Consider the following 18,886-nt stretch of genomic DNA (forward strand, 5'->3'; position numbering starts at 1 on the left):
GCCTTGCTCTTTCAGATTTGATAGGCATTTTTGTGCATTGTCTAATGGGTTTAGTTACAGATACTGTCAGTAGCAATGGTGGGAATTATTCAGTGGAAAAAGGTCAATTTAATGTGGCTACAGTACTGGAGAAAGTTACAGTACTCCCCTCCAAAAGCATTACTTGTCTCTCTTGGATGGGTGAGTTCTATGGGTTCCTTTCTCAGACATAAGGAAATGCTTATGGGTCCAAACTGTGTTTTTAAATTTGGCTTGCAAGTATTTTGTTGAGAATATTTTCTTTATGTTCACTAGAGAATTTGGTCAGTATCTTTTATATTGTATCTTCAGATTTTGGTATCTATATGTGATGGCTTGAATAAGAATGACTCCCATTAGTTCATATACTGGAGTGCTTAGTCACCAGGGGTTTGGAACTGCTTGATAGGCTAGAAGGATTAGGAGGTGTGGCCGTGTAGAGGAAGTATGTCCCTGAGGGTGTGCTTTGAGGTTTCAAAGGCCAGTACCCGACTCAGTCTTGCTCTCTCTGCCTGCAGATCAGGACATAACTCTCAAAAAATTCTCCAGCACCATGTCTGCCATACCTGCTGCTGTGCTCCCTCCAAAGTTAATGAACTAAGCATTTGGAACGGTAAGCAAAGTCCCCAATAATTGCTTTGTCATACAAGAGATGCTGTGTTCATAGTGCTTCTTAACAGGAATAGAATAGCGACTAAGATGCTATATTAATACTGGCTTCTTAGGTTGAATTTAGTAAATTTTCTTCCTTTTCTACTTTGAGGAATTGTTTGAATACTGTTGCCATTTGGACTTAGTAAAATATTTATAAAAAGTATCAATAAAGCCCTGTCTTTGGAGTGAATTTTATTTACTGTTCTGACTTCATTGTTTTTTATGAGTCTAATTTGTTTATGTTTTCTTGGTTTAATTTTGATATATAATATATCTTTATTTCCTCCTGTTTTATAGCTTTTGGAATATGTTTTTAAAGCATTTCATAACAATACTTTGGATTTTGTTAGGGTCTGTTGTAACAGTTTCCTTTTCATCTAAAAAGTTATTGAGTTTGTATTGCATCTCTGTCTTGTGGCTATTTCAGTGTGAAGGTGTCAATTACATTAATCTCTTCAGCAAATCAACTGTTTTATTAACTTTATGCACTTTTCTTTTAGTGTCTGTCTAAATAATCTTTCTACTAATTTGTATTGTTCCTTACTATCTACCACGTTTATATATGACTTCTTGTTTTATTAATTTTTTTATTCATTGGAATTTTAAGGTACATAATTTTTTATACTTCATATCTCTGATTTTTAATTTAATATTAATTAAAATATAAATGTAAAAATTCCCCTTGTTTCTTTTCTTTCTTTGAGCCCCTCATTTCTACCAAACATATTCTTTCAAATTAATGACCTCCTTTTCTTTGATTATTATTATTACATACACACACACACACAAATTATTGAAATCATTTAGTACTACAGATGATTTGTTAGGTACTATAAGTTTTTCATTAGTTATAGGAAATTTTGATATTCTTTATTTCTTCAACAATCTATTAACTATCAAAAATATCTTATTCAGCCTATAGATATTATAGTTTCTGTGTTCTTTCTTGCTGTAGATTTCTATTTTAATTCCACTGTAATCCAATAAGAAGTCATAAGAACAGATTTCATTATAAATTTGTGTGTGTATGTGTGTGTGTGTTTGCAAAAGCCTGCTTTGAGGACTTCTTATGATCAGTTTTAGATAAGGTTCCATGCTGTTGAGAAGAATGTGCATTTTCTACTTATTGGATAAATATTCTGTAGATAGCTCTTATTCCTATTGTTCTATCATGTTATTTATTTGTGCACTTCCTTTGGTGATTTTCATTGTAGAAGACCTTACCAAAGATGAGATTGTGGAATTGAAGTGTTCCACTTTTATTTTATTAGGACCTATCTGACCTTTCATTGTTTGATTTTATGAAATTAAGAGCATCAGAGTTTTGTTTATATACTTACAACTGTATCTTTTGATAATATTTTTCTCTTTATTAATGTGTAGTGATTTTATATCTTCTGACAAATTTTACTTAAAGTCTGCTTTTTAAGGTATAATAATTACACCAATTTATCAATGGTTTCTGTTTGTTAAGTTGATATCTCTCCCTTGAATCTGAGTTTTGAAATATCTTTGCCAGTCATCTGTGTTTCTTGGAGACAAGAAAATTCAGATCTTGCTTCCTTATCTAGTGAATCAGTGTGAACTTTTTAATGGTGAGTTGAAATGACTTACACTCAAATTTATTGTTGAAAGGGCTTGCTATTTCCTTCCTTTTATTGAATGTAGATATGCTTGGTATGATTTTTTTCTTCTTTCACATTTAATAGGTTTACTGGTTTGTACTGAAGATGATGGATCCCTTCCTGGCTTTTTTATATCTACATATCCCTTTTATGAGACATTTTTCATACGATCTTATGAAGGAGATTGCCCTTTTTCTCTCTTGATGAAGAGGAAGAAGTTTTCTCTTAATTAAATTAGTGCTGGCATGATGTTCATGTCACTGCCTAAATTGTGCCATTTTAAAATATGCTTATTGCCCATCAATTTGAAGTGATATTTTTTTCTGGTGTCTAGTTGCTTTTTTTGTTACTCCATAAAAAATTCCTGAATAGACAACTTAAGGTATAACAGGTTCATTTTTTTCTCAAAATTAGGAAGTAACACACTTTGTGGCAAAGAATCAGAAATAACAGATGCTTACATCAGCTGATCATATCCTCTGTGCAGCCAAGAAGAAGAGGTTAATCAATGTTCTTACTCACATAACTTCTTAAAATACTACTGGACTGAAGTACATGGAATAATTGCTTCCTTCTTTCATATGTTTGTGTATTTTTACTTCAATTAACCTGATCAGAGTAATCCTTTACAGGGTTATTCCCAGACATTAATCTAATCTAAAATTCCAGATAAGATTACCCTAAGGCTTGTCTTGATGGTGATTCTAGTTCTTGTCAAGTTGACAATCAATAGTGACTATCATCATATAGTCATAGCAACCTTGACTAACAGTTGTTTACTTTCAGACCTTAAAATATACCATTCCATAGTTTCCTGCTTCCTGCTTTTTTTAAAGAGAGACTTTATGAAAAGTCTGGTGGCATTATTTATGTTTCTACCTTCATGTATACATTACATTTTTCTCTTACATTATTAATATTTATTCTCACTATATAGTTGATATTTTGACTATGATATGTGGTAACATGTACTTGATGTTCTAAATATCCCTTGTGTTTACATGTCTATTTCTTCCTATTGTTTTGAGAATTTTCACACATAATACTAATGAATAAATTATTTTTATAAATTATTTTAACTTTTTTTGCCCATAGATTCTTAGGTGTAAATTCTATAATGTGTTCCAGACTCCTAAGTATTTTTGGTCATGTTCCTTAATTTCCCTCTCTTTGTTATCTGAGTATATTATTTTCTCAGGCTTATCCTCCATATCAGAGATGTGTTCTGCCTGACCTTGTCTGTTGATTAGGCTTTGTACTCTATTTTATTTGGCAAAGGATATTTCCATTTACACAATATCTGTTTGGGTTTTTCAGAATCCCAATTTGCTTCCTGAATTTTTCCTTCATGGTCTAGAATTTCTCTTCCATTTTACTAAACATTTTGTATATTTTGATAACTTTCTTGTTTAAACTGAAGGTATATTTAATTATTTCATTGATCTGCTCCTTTGAGGTCCTCATTTTGTTGGCAGCACTTTTAAGTAGGTCTCTGAACTCCTTTTTTGTTATTTCACATATTTCCTAGTTTGCGGATTATATTGTTGATGTATCTTTAGCTTGTAGAGACATACTGATTTCTTGGCTCATGTTTTTTTGTGTGTGTTTTTTCTCTCTTTTCCTTCTTTTTGTTTGTTTGTTGTAATTTTGGAGTCACAACATGGTTCTTCTTCTTATGGGTTAATATTTCTGATTACAATTTAGTGTAGAGTTCAGTAAAAAATGCAATGATTTAGCAGCAGTCCTGATATTAATTTGCAGTAAGAAAGATTGGAAATTTCATTTTTATCGCTGAGGAACATCAAAGACAACATTATTATGGTACTGGTTATGGAAAAATTTAGTATCTTTATATTTAAAGTTATCAATATTTAAGTAGAGAAAAGAGGAACGAATGGGTAAAGGGTGAAAAATGGAGTAAAGAGAGAATGAGAAGGACAACATATGGGTCCAAGTTGTAAGAAGTAATAGTGACACTATTATATAGATGGAAAAATGTAGATATGCAAAGCAAGGAAGAAAAATCATAAAATGTTCTCCCAGAGAGAAACAAAAACCCAAATGACCCATTAAAGTACAAATTTGAAAAACTATGAAAGACAAGTAAAAACAATCAATAATAAACACTGAAAGCATGATGCCCTCACATATTATTTATTCCTTATTTGATGTATTTTTTCTCCCCTGTACTGTTTTTCTGTCTCTCCACAGATAGGAAGAGATATACTAGTGTCAGTAATTTAATCAAGTTAAGTTAACTCCGAGAGTTGTAACAAACCTGCCCGTCTGAGTTTCCCCACAGGCACTGGATCACATATAACACTTGTGGAAATCTTGTGTAGTCACCCAAGAATGGCAGGGTTGGTGTTCTTTATTTTTTAAATTTTATTTTATAAATTAATTTAATTTTACATATCAGCCACAGATTACCTTGTTCTCTCTCCTCCTGCGCGACCCCCTCCCACTATCCTCCAGGCCCCCCCCCCATTCCTATCTCCTCCAGGGCAAAGACTCCCCTGGGGATTGAGTTCAATCTGGTAGATTCAGTCCAGGCAGGTCCAGTCCCCTCCTCCCAGGCTGAGCCAAGTGTCCCTGTATAAGCCCCAGGTTCCAAACAGCTAGCACATGCACTGAGTGGGTCCCAGACCCATTGCCTGGATGCCTCCCAAACAGATCAAGCTAACTAATCAACTGTCTCACTTATCCAGAGGGCCTGATCCAGCTGGGGGCTCCTTAGCTATTGGTTCATAGTTCATGTGTTTTCATTCGTTTGGCTATTTGTCCCTGTGCTTTTTCCAACCTTGGTCTCAACAATTCTCGCTAATACAAACCCTCCTCTTTCTCGCCAATTGGAGTCCTGGAGCTCTACCTGGGGCCTGGCCTTGGAACTCTACATCCAGTTCCCTTGGTCATTGGGTGGGGTTTCTAGCACAACAATTAGGGTGTTTGGCCATCCCATCACCAGAGTAGAACAGTTCTGGCTGTCTCTCGACTATTGCCAGTAGTCAATTGTGGAAGTATCTGTGGATTTCTGGGGACCTCTCTAGCACTTTGCTTCTTCCTATTCTCATGTGGTCTTCATTTATCATGGTCTCTTATTCCTTGTTCTCCCTCTCTGTTCTTGATCCAGCTGGGATCTCCTGCTCCCCTAAGCCCTCTTTCCCTCGACCCTTGTCCTTCATTACCTCCACTCACCCAGGTTGTTCATGTAGATCTGATCCATTTCTCTGTCATTGGGAGATCCCTGTGTCTTTCTTGGGGTCCTGTTTTCTAGGTAGTCTTCCTGAAGTTGTGAGTAGCAGTCTAGTCATCTTTGTTTTACATCTAGTATCCTATGAGTGAGTACATACCATGTTTGTCTTTCTGAGCCTGGGTTACCTCACTCAGGATGATTTTTTCTAGATCCATCCATTTGCCAGCAAACCTCATGATGTCATTGTTTTCCTCTGCTGAGTAGTATTCCATTGTGTATATGTACCACATTTTATTTATCCATTCTTCAGTTGAAGGGCATCTAGGTTGTTTCCAGGTTCTGGCTATTACAAACAATGCTGATATGAACATAGCTGAGCAAGTGCCCTTGTGGTATGATTGAGCATTCCTTGGGTATATGCCCAAGAGCGGTATAGCTGGATCTTAGGGGAGATTGATTTCCAATTTTCTAAGAAAGCGCCATATTGATTTTCAAAGTGGTTGTACAAGCTTGCGTGAATATTTCTCCTTTAAGCTTCAGGTTCCTAACCCATATTTTGACTTCTCTCCCCAGTTTGTCTCTATGTCTGGTATATGTTTAATTTGGATAGCATTGAGTATGGAAACAGGATTCAGGTATTATCTATTTCTTTTTCTTTCTCTGTTTTATAACTTGTAGGTAATTGATTATATTTTATAATTAATGAATGCTGAATGTTTATTAAGTTTTTAAATAATTACTGTCTGCATTACTTTGTAGATTTTATAAGCTATTCCTATTAAGTGATTGTGAAATATTGCATGCTTGCTAATTTTCTTTTAGATACTATTGAAAATTATCACCAAGGTTGGATAAAGCACAGGGACAAATAGCCAAAGGAATGGAAACACATAACTATGAACCAATAGCTGAGGAGCCCCCAGCTGGATCAGGCCCTCTGGATAAGTGAGACAATTGATTAGCTGGGGGGAAAGTGGGGGGAGGACAAGGGAATCCATGGCTGATATGTAAAATTAAATTAAATTATAAAATAAAAAATAAAAAAAAATCTTTAAATTTTTAAATTGTTGGCTTGGCTAGGAAGATAGCTTGGCTTTTAAGAGTAATTTCTAGATAGTTAAATATATAGCGCACATATAAAAAAATGGGCATAGATGTGTATACCTTTAACTCCAAATCTAAATGGAGTTATTCTTTGGGGATTTCATGAATATATTTTGATCTTATTCTTTCTCATCCTCTAACTTCTTTACTTATTCAGCTTCATATTCTCTCTTTCTCTCTCAACAAAAAGGAAAACATGTAGTCTAAATTATTTGGTTTGAGTTGGTGGACTACTCCTAAATATGGCTAGGTGTTCTGTAGTGTGATTGATAACCTAGTGACATTTCATTGAAGACAGCTGATATTTTGAATTTATATGCTACAATTTTCTTTTTCTTTTTTTTTGTTTACTATGACATTAACCTGGAGTGAACTAAGAACCATGCCTCTTAGTCATCTGTGATGAATTTCCAACACCTAAAAATTAACTGAGCAGGAAGGCTCTTCTCCAGAAAGACCAGAACATTCCTGGGTAAGCCCAGACAAAAAGAGGTCTAAGGAAAATTAGTAGTGCATATACCATGAGTTTCTTGCCTATGGCTGTTTTCAGAACATGCACCCAAGGAAAGTAGTAGAAAGGTTGGAATATAATAATCCCTTAAAAGTTTGGGTAGCAGTGTGATTGATTATGTTTTAGAATTTTAGAACATTTTTCTTTAATCTGATATTGGAACCCTATTTATTTAATGAATGAATAAATTTTGCTCAGATTTTCACTGTTCCATTGCATGTTTCATTGTAATTGAAGGGTGATTACTTGTTGTATCAGCTTTGAATTTATGCAGATCTGACTCTCTTCCATATGTTAGTCTGATTATATGGTGATGATTTCCACAAATCATTTGAAAAATACAGAGAAAACTTTTATCATCTACACCATTGCACAGTGGAGTTATAGGTTATAATATTTTGTGTGTAAATACATATTTTTTTAAGAAAATAGTAAGAAAAATGAAGGAACCTATTCACCATATTATTTAAAAGTTCAAAGTCATATTGGGTAACTTGGTGAGACTACATCTCATAATAAAAAGTAAAAATCCTATTCATAGAGCAGTTGCCTAGCATATACAACGCCCTAGATTTGATCCTCAGTATAAACACACACAAAGATATACAGCAATAATGCACAGAACACAAAAGAAAATTGTATGTTTAAGTAATAGTGTCTGATACATTCCTATATGCACACATTTTAGCAAAATTGTTGTGTTTTCCGAATTTTTCAGTGCTATTTAAAATAATCAAGAGGTATCTACAATAGGTGTAAAACAAGAATGTAAAGTTAGGGAGAAAAAGAAATAATGTTTTATTTGAGACTAGAATCATATGTCCTATGCATCTTTTAACTGTGTACTTTTTTTCAAATTGTGTTATATTTTATATGTTAGATAATTAAGGTAGATAATTTCTTAAATATTTGAATTAATAATTCCATTCCAATTCAAAGCATAATTTTTCTCTCTTAGTATGCACTTTGGATCTTATTATTAAGCAAATTGTATTTAAAGAAGTAATGAACATTTTGTACACAGTATCATTCTTTTTTAAGTTAAACTATGGAAATTTATGTTCAATAGCCTATCATATTCATTAACATTTCACTTTGTAAATTTGCAGAAGACAGGATCCCAAGTAAAAGTCTTTCAAACTTCCTATGTATCTTGAGTTAGACCCCAGAATAATTGTATATTAAACTGATTTTTTTGTCATTTGTCTGAAGTTTAAGATATTGTACTGCTCATAACCCTGAACATTAGTACCTTCTACTGTATACTCTTTGGGATTCACATATTAAGGGGCAGAGATCTGAACATCTATCCACATTTCAATGGAACAAATCCTTCCAAATAACCCTCCTAACCCAGAGTTCAGTGGATTAGGCAAACTGTGATTTATATCTAAGCATCTTTTGTTTTGTTTTTTCAACAAAGCCATTCTCTTACTGTACTGTCAACGACCACTTGTATTGCATTAATCAGACCTTAATTAACAAGGAAGAAAGGTGATAATTTACATTTATTTCAAATTGACACATTGTACTTTATTTAGCAAATGAGACCTGTCAGGCACTGCCAGTGATGCTTAGATTGAAGACAGAGTGTCGAAAACACGTCTTCCACCTGACTGTGCCTTTGTAGGAGGGAGCTTTCAGTGTGTTTACACAGGGATCATTAGACACACCTCATGCTAAGCTTTCATGAATCTTTGAATAAGAAATGCTCAAAGGTCATCAGGTATGAAATATTTTATAATGACACACTGCTATAAGGCATGAGAAACTGTGATTTATCCTCCAAAGTAAACTCCAAAGGAGAGAGAGCTGCGCCAGCCTCAGAATTATTTCATATCCATTGAAAAGAGGAGAGAAACTTAAAGCTGTAAGCAGAGAGGAAAGGGAGACTTTATTTCTCAGTGTCATAGTGCAGTTTAAGCAGGAGTTGGAGGCCTGCTATAAGAGATGACCTCCTTAGTTGATTCAATTTTTTTCGTTTCTCACAAATTTTAAGCATATTACGGCTTCCTTTTGTGAGTAAAAATTTTGTTTTATTTTCTTTGTCTAGAGGGAAAAGTAATGTCTAGTTTATTTTGATATTCTCGAAGGGTAAAAGAGAGCAGAAGCAATCACCAACAAATTGTAATTGCTTTATTAATAGTCATGTGATTTTATTCCTCTTATACTGATATTGAGGAAAGTATACTGACTTATAATCAAGACAAAAATTAAAATATAATGGAAATGATGCTGAAGAAGCTTAACTCACCAAACTGTGAAACAAAGTTGCTTTGTTTTACCATAAGAGTGATTTCTTTGGAGCATCTGTACTCTAAGCATGACACCAGACCTCTATGAATAAGAGGGAACTCTCCCACTTATATGCTGTTGTTAGTTGTTAAGTCCAAATGTAGATGGAAAAGACAGCAAAAAGAATGCCAGGATCCTTGAATCCAAATTTAAATGGTCAGTCATAGTATGGTACTGAACTCCTCATGTTGAATTTAAAGATCTTGAGGTCTGTGGCGTAGAAAATTTGAGTTTTATCTTCTCAGACATACCAAGTAAAGGACATCGTAAGTGAATTACAGTTAAAATCTCCGCCTTGTTCATGAGTCAGTAGGAACTGGGATCATCCAATTCATCTTTAGGGTGGATTCACTATGACTGGATTCTCTTCACTGAGAACAATTTGTTTTATTACTGTTCAGTGTCAGTGTTGCAATAGATAGAAGGCTCCTGTCCAGGTGTGCTGTGTTCATTGTGTCTATGGTAATAACTTCCAGATCTGAGATTCAAGGTCAACTCTTCAGTGAACTTTAGATTCACCTTTCTAATGATTTTTACACCTTGAAAATGATTTTTTGTTGGAATTTTTTATTTCTATTTATTTTTAATATTTTAATTTAATTACAGTATTTCTCCATTCCTTCTTCCCTCTACAACATCCCATATACACCTCCTCACTCTCCTTCAAATTCATGGCCTCTTTTTTCATTAGTTGTCATTGCATGCATGCATATGTATGTGTGTATATATTCCTAAATATGAATATATATTCCTAAATATAGCCTGTTGAATCCATGTTACTTGTTGCATTTTCGGGATTTACCATTTGCCGTTGGACAACCAATTGGTGCGGTCTTTCTTTAGGAGGGCCTGCTCACAGCTTTACTCAGCTGCTTGTAGTTCTTTGTGTAGGATTGAGGCCTTTAAAGGATTACTCCATGTAGTTTGGTGTGTGTGTTGGTGTCGTCCTTGTAACATAAAAACCTAAAGTAATTCGAAAACCCATCTGAAGACAACAGATTTTGTCCTTCCCATTCATTTAATTCTATGCCCTGTTTTTCTATCCTTTGGGATGTTTTTCATTTTATATCCTTTCAATGTATACATTATTTCCTTCTAGAGTTTTGATTGTAGCCTCCATACCCCTTACCTACATGGCTATTGATTACAAGACAGAATTACTACCTCTGATTCTTGACTCACACAGGTTTTCTATGTACTTTATTCATTGAAATTTTCCTCTTAGTTCCTGGCCTTGCTGTAATAAAGGTGCTTTGTTGTCGAGATGGTTAACATTCTAGTAAAGAGCTTGTGAGTTCAAATTGGACATAGGCCAAATCCCAGAGATATAAGACTGGACTATTTCCTGGCAATAAATTCAAATTTCAGCAAGGAATGATGATATTTGAGTGTCTGAACAGTACTTTTGAAAGAGTCATGGGTATGTATACAACTGTTCCTCTTTACTCATGCTTTCTGAAGTGTTTGAAAAGTTTCAACTGAGAAGTAAGTCTGTGTGAAACAGAGACACAATTTCAGGAAGTCAAATAGTTTTATAGTTAATTCAGTTTAGGTACCTCTGAGATACCTCAGGAAGTTATTATCATCTCTGTGAGCACAGCAACAGCAAATGTAATTCATCTCTTGATAAAGACATCCTTATAGTGCCCAGACTATTTTACAACATATTTTCTAAGTATGATTTGTCATATCCTATAAAAAGTGGCAAGACAGATAGTGTATAAAAGAAAACAAAGGAAAAACATCAAAGGCAACTATGGAAACACAGCTTCAGATATTGGGTGCATTGGAAACAGGCTTTAAGATATTATACTGTCCTCAAGGAGACTGAAATGAGTAAAGATGGCCTGGATAGATAGCTAATCCATAAAGGCACTTGCCATACTAGCCTGGTGTCCTGAGTTCCAGCCATTGAACTCATACAAATGTAGGACAGATGAGAGAATCTATGGTACACAGCTGCCCTCTGACATCATACTAGAGATATAAAATACAATACACACACACAAACACACAAACACACATACACACACACACAGAGAGAGAGAGAGAGAGAGAGAGAGAGAGAGAGAGAGAGAGAGAGAGAGAGAGGAGAGAGTTGAATAAAGACTTTACAAAAGAACAAAGCACAAATAATAGTAAAAAACTGAAAAGGATAAATTGAACTTGAAAGTGTGAAACACTGAGAAATATTAATGTATAGAGAGATAAAGGAGCTTAACAACCACACATATCTATAAAAGAATAAATAAATGATCCCAAATGAGACAAAAATATTTTCAGAGGTGAAAACTGGACATGGCATCCAAAGAACTCAGTAAAAGTACTCATGCATATTTATGCATTTGGAGCTTCAAAGGGAGAAGACAAAAGGAATATGACCAGTTATGTTTGCAGAAATAATGTTCAGAAGCCTTCTTCTACTTTTGGTATCACTAGGATACCTTCACAGTCTTATCCAACTACTGTTCTAGTGATCATTAGTAACACAACAAATTTCAATATGTATTTGAATTCATTTGTTCTACGAGATGAGACAACTCCCACAAATCAAAATAAGTGTGATGTATGAGAAGTTATGCTTAGATGCTTTCTTACAGAATTAAATGTATATAAGGATTGGGAAAATCTGAAAAAAAAAAGATACATAAGTATCCTGTGGAAATTAGTAAAAGAATAGTTAACTAGCTAAAGAAAAGTTGATGGTAAAACACAGAAAAAGATCATAATTATTGGACATATGTTTTCCTGCATGATTTATCATATGCTGTAAAAAGTGACAAGGCAGATAAGTAGACAATGAAAAGAATCTGCAAAGACAGTGCATTTTGTATATTACTGTAATTCATAAATCTCTGCAAAGATAAATTAAAAAAAACAGAAGGAAAAAGTAGAAAAATACAAATAGCCTGAAGATAGAATGGAAACATACCTAGAGACTCTAGCAAGGTCAAAGAATGACATAAAAAATGTTATGACCCTTTATTGAAACATACTGAAGAAGTGGACTCATTTTTAGTTAACTATAACTGATAAAAGGAAGATTAAAATAGAAAGTTTGAGTGATCAATTAATTTGAATATACATTTAATCACACATAAAAAAGCCCTCCCAGTCATGAAGGGGTGAGTTTTACAGACACAATAGCATCTTTAAATGCATTTTCTGATATCAGATGAACTTACCACTAAAAACTGATGAAGACATTAAGTACAGGCTAGTTTTCATCACAAATTCTGACACAAAAATTCTAAGTGAAATTAGAATTCACAATTTTAATAGAATAAAAGAAAGAAGTTTTATGTTCTGTTTAATAGAGAAAAAAACATTTTCAACTAAAGTCAGTATCAATTAATTAAAATAAAATGAAACCATTTGAAAACTAGGAATTAAATATCTTCTTAATATGATATCAGCATTGAAAGGACCATTATGAAATGTCACGATGAGGGCATATTAGCATGTTTTAATTCAGTTATGACTAAATTTTGAATATTTCTCTTTCTGAATAACATTCTTTTGAAAGTGTATAAATAGAAGTAACACAAGCAAAAGAGACCCTATACAAGGATAAGAAAGAAAACTATGTAATTGATAATTTTCTTATAATCATTGTGTAAATGTAAACCTTAAAGTAAGCTTAATTATAATAATTATGCTTAATGAATTAATAATTGCTTTTCCACAACAAAAAATAAAGTAATTGGACAATGAAATTAAAAGTACTGTTTAAAAAACATTTATTATTATTGTATATACACATACATATATATATACACATTACATGTATGTTTTTGTGTTCAGGTGTGCAAATGCTACACATTCATGCTGATGTCAGTTGACAGTCTTCAAGAGTCGGTTGGCTCTTTTTGCCATGGGTTTCTGGGATTGATCTCCAGTTATCTAGTTTGTTTGTGAGTGTTTTTCCTGCTGAGCCATCTCGTAGGCAGCTTAGCTACATAATGTGAAGAATATTGGAATAAATTCATTAAAAGGTATGCAGGTCAGCGCTTTAGAAAGCTGAGAATAACAGTTGAGAAATAATAAAGATTGTATGTATGAATATAAGAAAATTAGTATTGATGAATTGAAAGACTCAATAGTGAAATGGTCGAAGTAGTTTCAAACCAAGTCTTGTGTTTTCCTTATTTGTTGATTGTGGTGGTATTGTGTTCCCCAAAATATTGTGCACCCTAATAAACTTATCTGGGGTCAGAGACAGAACAGCCACTAGATACAAAGGCTAGAAAATGGTGGCACTCACACCTTTAATCCTAGCATTCCAGAGACAGAAATCCATGTGTTCAAGGATACAGCCAAGCATGGTGACTCATGCCTTTAACTCCAGAAAGCGAACCTTTAATCCCAGGGAGTGGTGGTAGAAAGCAGAAAGGTATATAAGGTGTGAGGATCAGAAACTAGAAGCATTTGGCTGGTTAAGCATTTGTCTGGTTAAGCTTTCAGGCTTCTAGTAGGAGTTCTGTTGAGATTCATTCTGGATGAGGACTCAGAGGCTTCCAGTCTGAGGAAACAAGACCAGCTGAGGAACTGGCGAGGTGAGGTAGCTGTGGCTATTCTGTCTCTCCAATTTTCCAGCATTCACCCCAATAACTGGCCTCAGGTTTGTTTTTATTAATAAGACTCTTTAAGATTCCTGCTACATTGATAATGGTTATAAAACTTAGAGCAAAATAAGAATTCCAAAAGCTGGGAGGCAGAGCCAGGCGGATCTCTGTGAGTTCGAGGCCAGCCTGGTCTCCAAAGTGAGTTCCAGGAAAGGCGCAAAGCTACACAGAGAAACCCTGTCTCGAAAACCAAAAAAAAAAAAAAAAAAAAAAAAAAAAGAATTCCAAAAGCAACCAAGACCAGAGGCTTGTTCTCAAAGCTGTTGTGAATTAATAAAATATTTCTATAATCAACACAGTGGTGTTTTCATGAATTTTGAAAAAATTAGATCAAAGGGAAGACTTCAAAAATAAAGAAAAAGAGGACCAGTGTGTTGGCACAGCAGTAATAGATACTTGTGAGCAAGCCTGATGACCTGATCCTGGGAGCCGACATGTAGCAGGTGGGAATTGACTTCTATGTATGGTTTCTGACCTCCATACATATTTGTTTCATGTGAATCCTCCTACACTCGTGCACACATGTAAGCTTACAGACACACATGAACACACACACAACACACACACACACACACACACACACACACACAAAAATAAAAGTAATTTTAAAAATCAAGGAAAAAACATTTTTCATGAGCATGATTTATTCTAAAATATATTCCAAAACAATGGAAAAAGTTTGCTCTTTACAATAATTGTGTTATGACAACTATATTTACATAATAAAATTATGAAATCTGACACCAGTCCCTATAATAGTGAAGACTTTTAGGACTGAAATCTTTTAGAAGATATTATGAAATATGACCTTTGAGTAAAGGTGTGCTCTGCAGGTTTAACTCATTTCCCTGCTATACTCAAAACCAATTTAACCTGGTTGAACATGCTTTGGCACTGACTAGCTGAAGAGGCTGAGCTTTGTACAGATCTTACGTACCTACATCCAATCCAGAGTTTCCTGCTAATTCCGCCCCCCAGATATATCCATAAATAGAGGAGAATGATTGCATTTTGTTTTTCAACTTTTATTTTTCAATAAGACTACAAAAATATATCAGTTAGCAAATCATTTGCTCCAATTTATATTCCATTAAGTTAATTTTCTGTAAAGAAAACTTAATCAGGCTCAACTTCAAAGTTGTTTTCCTCTCATGATCCACATGTAGGTGCCTTCGATTTTCTGCAGTGTAAATTGGCATAATGTAATTCTTTTGATAAAATTTATGTCAACATTTTTTAAAGTTAATCTTAATTACATTTGAATACCAAAATCTGTATTTTGCTTCTAATTGTAGCTTACTTACCTAATTTAAAATGTCTGATTATTAAAAAGAGATGAAGTTCAGAAATTTTATTTGCTTTATTTAACACATACAAATGTGCATACATCCGAAAGTAGTTAAGCCAGAAAGTGTGACAGAAAATAATAAGACAGATAAAGACTATGATGTAAACCTGATCCCACCATAGATAACATAACAACCATGGATAATTCTCTTGGAAATTTGAAAGTTGAAACCTGATAACATATTCCAAAGTTTTGAATTGTAAAAACATTAAAAGTAGAATTTCCTATCTCAGAATTGACCTATTATTATAAATCCTACCTGCTTCACTTAGAAGTCATCTACACATTCTGGTAATTCTGTAATCTTATATTTAGTGATCTCTAGGAAATTGCCATGAAAAATATTTGCCATCTATAATTTTTTTCTTTCAGTTCCATCATTCATTTCTTTCCAAAGAAATACAATTCTGTTATTTTTGTTAGGAAATTTACTCTCATTATTCAATAAACAAACTTTTATTATTCCAAAGTACTTGCACTTCAGTAGAGTTAAATATTCAATCTTAATGCATTCAGAAGCTGTGTTTTCCCTCTGCTACCTAGATTCTAAGATATTTTGATGCTAACCTCCAATAGTTGTCACATTCCTAATTCCCAGTCCTGCAGTTCCTAATTAGTAAAGTATTTCATAGAATTTGAATGTTGCTTGTTAGGAATACAGGATATTTACCTGCCCAGTGTGCATTAACTTAATCCAATATATAATAGATTATTTTCCATATTTTACTGAAATAAACTATTTTTTCCATACTAAATTGTGTTTAGACTGAAAATTTGATTATCATTAATCTCCCAGGAGGAGCTAATAATTTCTAAAGTATTTTAAATCTGCTGAAGTCAAATTCAGTACCAGGAATTAAATTAAAATTGACCAACAAACATAAAATACTATGGTAGCAAGGATGATTTGGATCATTGGGCTGTAAAATGAAATGTAATGTTGGAAACCAAAGATTCTCCTTCAGAAAAGCAGTGGTTTCCTCTTCCCAATTGTACTTCAGATCTTGAACTGTGGGGAAGAAGGATCATGGGAATCACTTTCTCTAGCACTTGACTCCTACAGCACAGAACTTCAGTTCCCCTCTCATCAAGTGTCATTTTGACGTCTTCCCCTTTCTTGTTCCTTGGATCACAGAGTCGGTAGGACTTCCTTCTCCCAAGGTGGATGTCACATTACCAAATGTCAGAACTTCGTGGAGGATGATCTTAGATCCTCTGTCTAGTTACTTTAAAAGCTAGAATGGTTCAGAGATATATTTTCATATCCCTTCGTGTTACCTGTCAATCATCTCTGTGTTTCCTTTTAAAATCTTGGAGGTTTCCTTTCTCACATCATACCCACGTGAAATACCTGCTTTGTGGTCACTGCTTTCCTTGTCTCTCTGCCTTCATGCTTTATTTGTTTTCCAACAGTGCTTTAGAGTATGAAAAGACTCTGTAATCCAGTTTATAGGAGCAGATTTGAACAACTGATTAATAATTAGCAGTGATTTCTCTGCTAGGAATTAGAAAAAGTGTGCTGTTTATTTCTAAAATTCACCATCTCACGAGGCCTGCCCAGCAGTCTATTAAAGCAGAAATCCTAGGGTGAAGAACACCCAGAATAATTTCTTCTTCTTCATTCTTCCTCTCTTTTTTTTCTCCTCACAAATCCATTTCTTTCAACTTGTGTTTCTGATACTGAGTCTCGTGTAGCTTGGTCTGAATGAATTTTGACCATCTTGCTTATACCTATCAAGTGGTCCACAGAGATTTTGTCATAATTATAAGTATGTACAAAGGCTTTCCAATTCTTGAGTGTATGTGTGTGAATTTATGTGTGTAGTAACATATATCTGAATGTTGATGGCTCCAGTTAGTGATATCAGAAACACAATCTCTGGTCCTTACCCTGATTTTAACAAGCTCACCATATTTTCATTTTTTAACTAACTTGAATGTACACTTCAAATGTTCTTGTGCTCTCAGACTTTAATTTTCTATTTTGTATCACAGTACTGTATATATTTGGTCATTTGTCACGTAAACATTAATTTTAAAGTATCTAGTTTCACAATGCTTGAAATGTTATTAAAATTCTAAATAGTAAATTATCTCCTAAAATAATGAATAAATAATTTATTATGCAAAGTAATTTTGGGCAAATCTATGTATATATAATGATAAACACTATTTTGATTAATAGGTTAAATTGCCCTTTTCTTTTAATTCACATTTTCTATATTAAATTTATTAAGAAATACTTCAGAATTTAATTAATGTTTAACATGGAAAATTGTGTTTGGTAATTGACTTAATTTTTTTACTAATTGGTTACATATTAAATCCTCATTTTCATAGAGCACTGCTCATTACCAAGAGTAATAATTCTAGTCAAGAAAATATTCATCACTTTGGAGAGATTTTCTTCTTAACTTAATAATGAAAACTTAATTTTTACTGAGTTCTTTCTAGTTAGAGATATTAACTTTAACAGGCAAACTTTGTGTAAAGTCCACCTTGTAATTTGATGCTTTCAGTTTTAATATATTTTTCAAAATATTGAGAACCATTACATGTTCTTTCTGAGGTTGGATGGCCATTCTGGAAATACATTTCTTTAGGACATGTATTAAGGCTAAGAAAATAATAATTCAAACACCAATAATAGGTCATATTTCATGCAAATCCCCTCACATATAACCCAGGAAAGAATCAACTGGACAGTTTCATATTATTAATGGAATGTTGATCACAACTACAAAAATAAGTGTTCATTACACTTTAAATCTATACAAACTGTTCATGTCAGCCCATGTTTTATGATGAAAATTAGTTGATTCAAATTATCTTATAGACATAAAAATTAATGCATAGTTCTCAGTGACAATTCTACTTTCCCCAAGTTTTCATTTGTTTATACAGTTTATGTGTTTATTAAAGACATGTTTGATAAACCTAATGAACACAGTACATCAGAAATATATCTGAGGCAGAAGTTCTCATAACCTCACATGTACCAATGTTGACTGGTTTTAATATAAATATATATATTTATAAACTGTATAATGTGAGAAAAATATATATCCATTTGCACTTCATCCTGTTGGATTTTATCTAGCCTAGTGGATTAGTTCATTTGACTGTCAGCTCATTGCCAGACAACTCTGAGCAAAATTTTGAACTATTTTCTTTTTTTATTATTAAGAGCTTTTCTATTCATTTTATATACCAACTACAGATTCCCCTCTCCTCCCACCTCCCACCCCTCAGCCTTCCCCCTTAACCCCCGCCCCATTCCCATCTCCTTCACGACATGGGGAGTCAGTAGACCCTGGTACATTCAGTTGAAGCAGTTTCAGGCCTCTCCTCCCAACACCCAGGCTGTGCAAAGTGTCCCAACATAGGCACTAGGCTCCAAAAAAACTGGCTCATGCACCAGGAACAGGTCCCTATCCCACTGCCTGGGGGCCCCCTAAACAGTTCAAGCTAAACAACTGTCTCGCCTATCCAAGGGCCTATCTCATACCATGG

At 33.9% G+C, this 18,886-nt stretch overlaps 1 long non-coding RNA gene across 6 annotated transcripts in view; it reads left to right on the forward strand.

The window, feature by feature from the left end:
* The window catches only part of LOC121827292 (uncharacterized), a 301,492-nt gene that overhangs the window by 212,325 nt on the left and 70,281 nt on the right, over window positions 1-18,886 (forward strand). The window contains exon 4 of one of the 6 annotated variants that reach the window (XR_013049200.1): window positions 537-631. The exons of the other annotated variants lie outside the window; for them this stretch is intronic. This is a non-coding gene — a long non-coding RNA (uncharacterized LOC121827292). The remainder of the gene's footprint in view (window positions 1-536; window positions 632-18,886) is intronic. 6 annotated transcript variants of the gene reach the window in all.

Source organism: Peromyscus maniculatus, chromosome 2, assembly GCF_049852395.1.
Source record: "Peromyscus maniculatus bairdii isolate BWxNUB_F1_BW_parent chromosome 2, HU_Pman_BW_mat_3.1, whole genome shotgun sequence".
Classification (NCBI taxonomy): domain Eukaryota; kingdom Metazoa; phylum Chordata; class Mammalia; order Rodentia; family Cricetidae; genus Peromyscus; species Peromyscus maniculatus.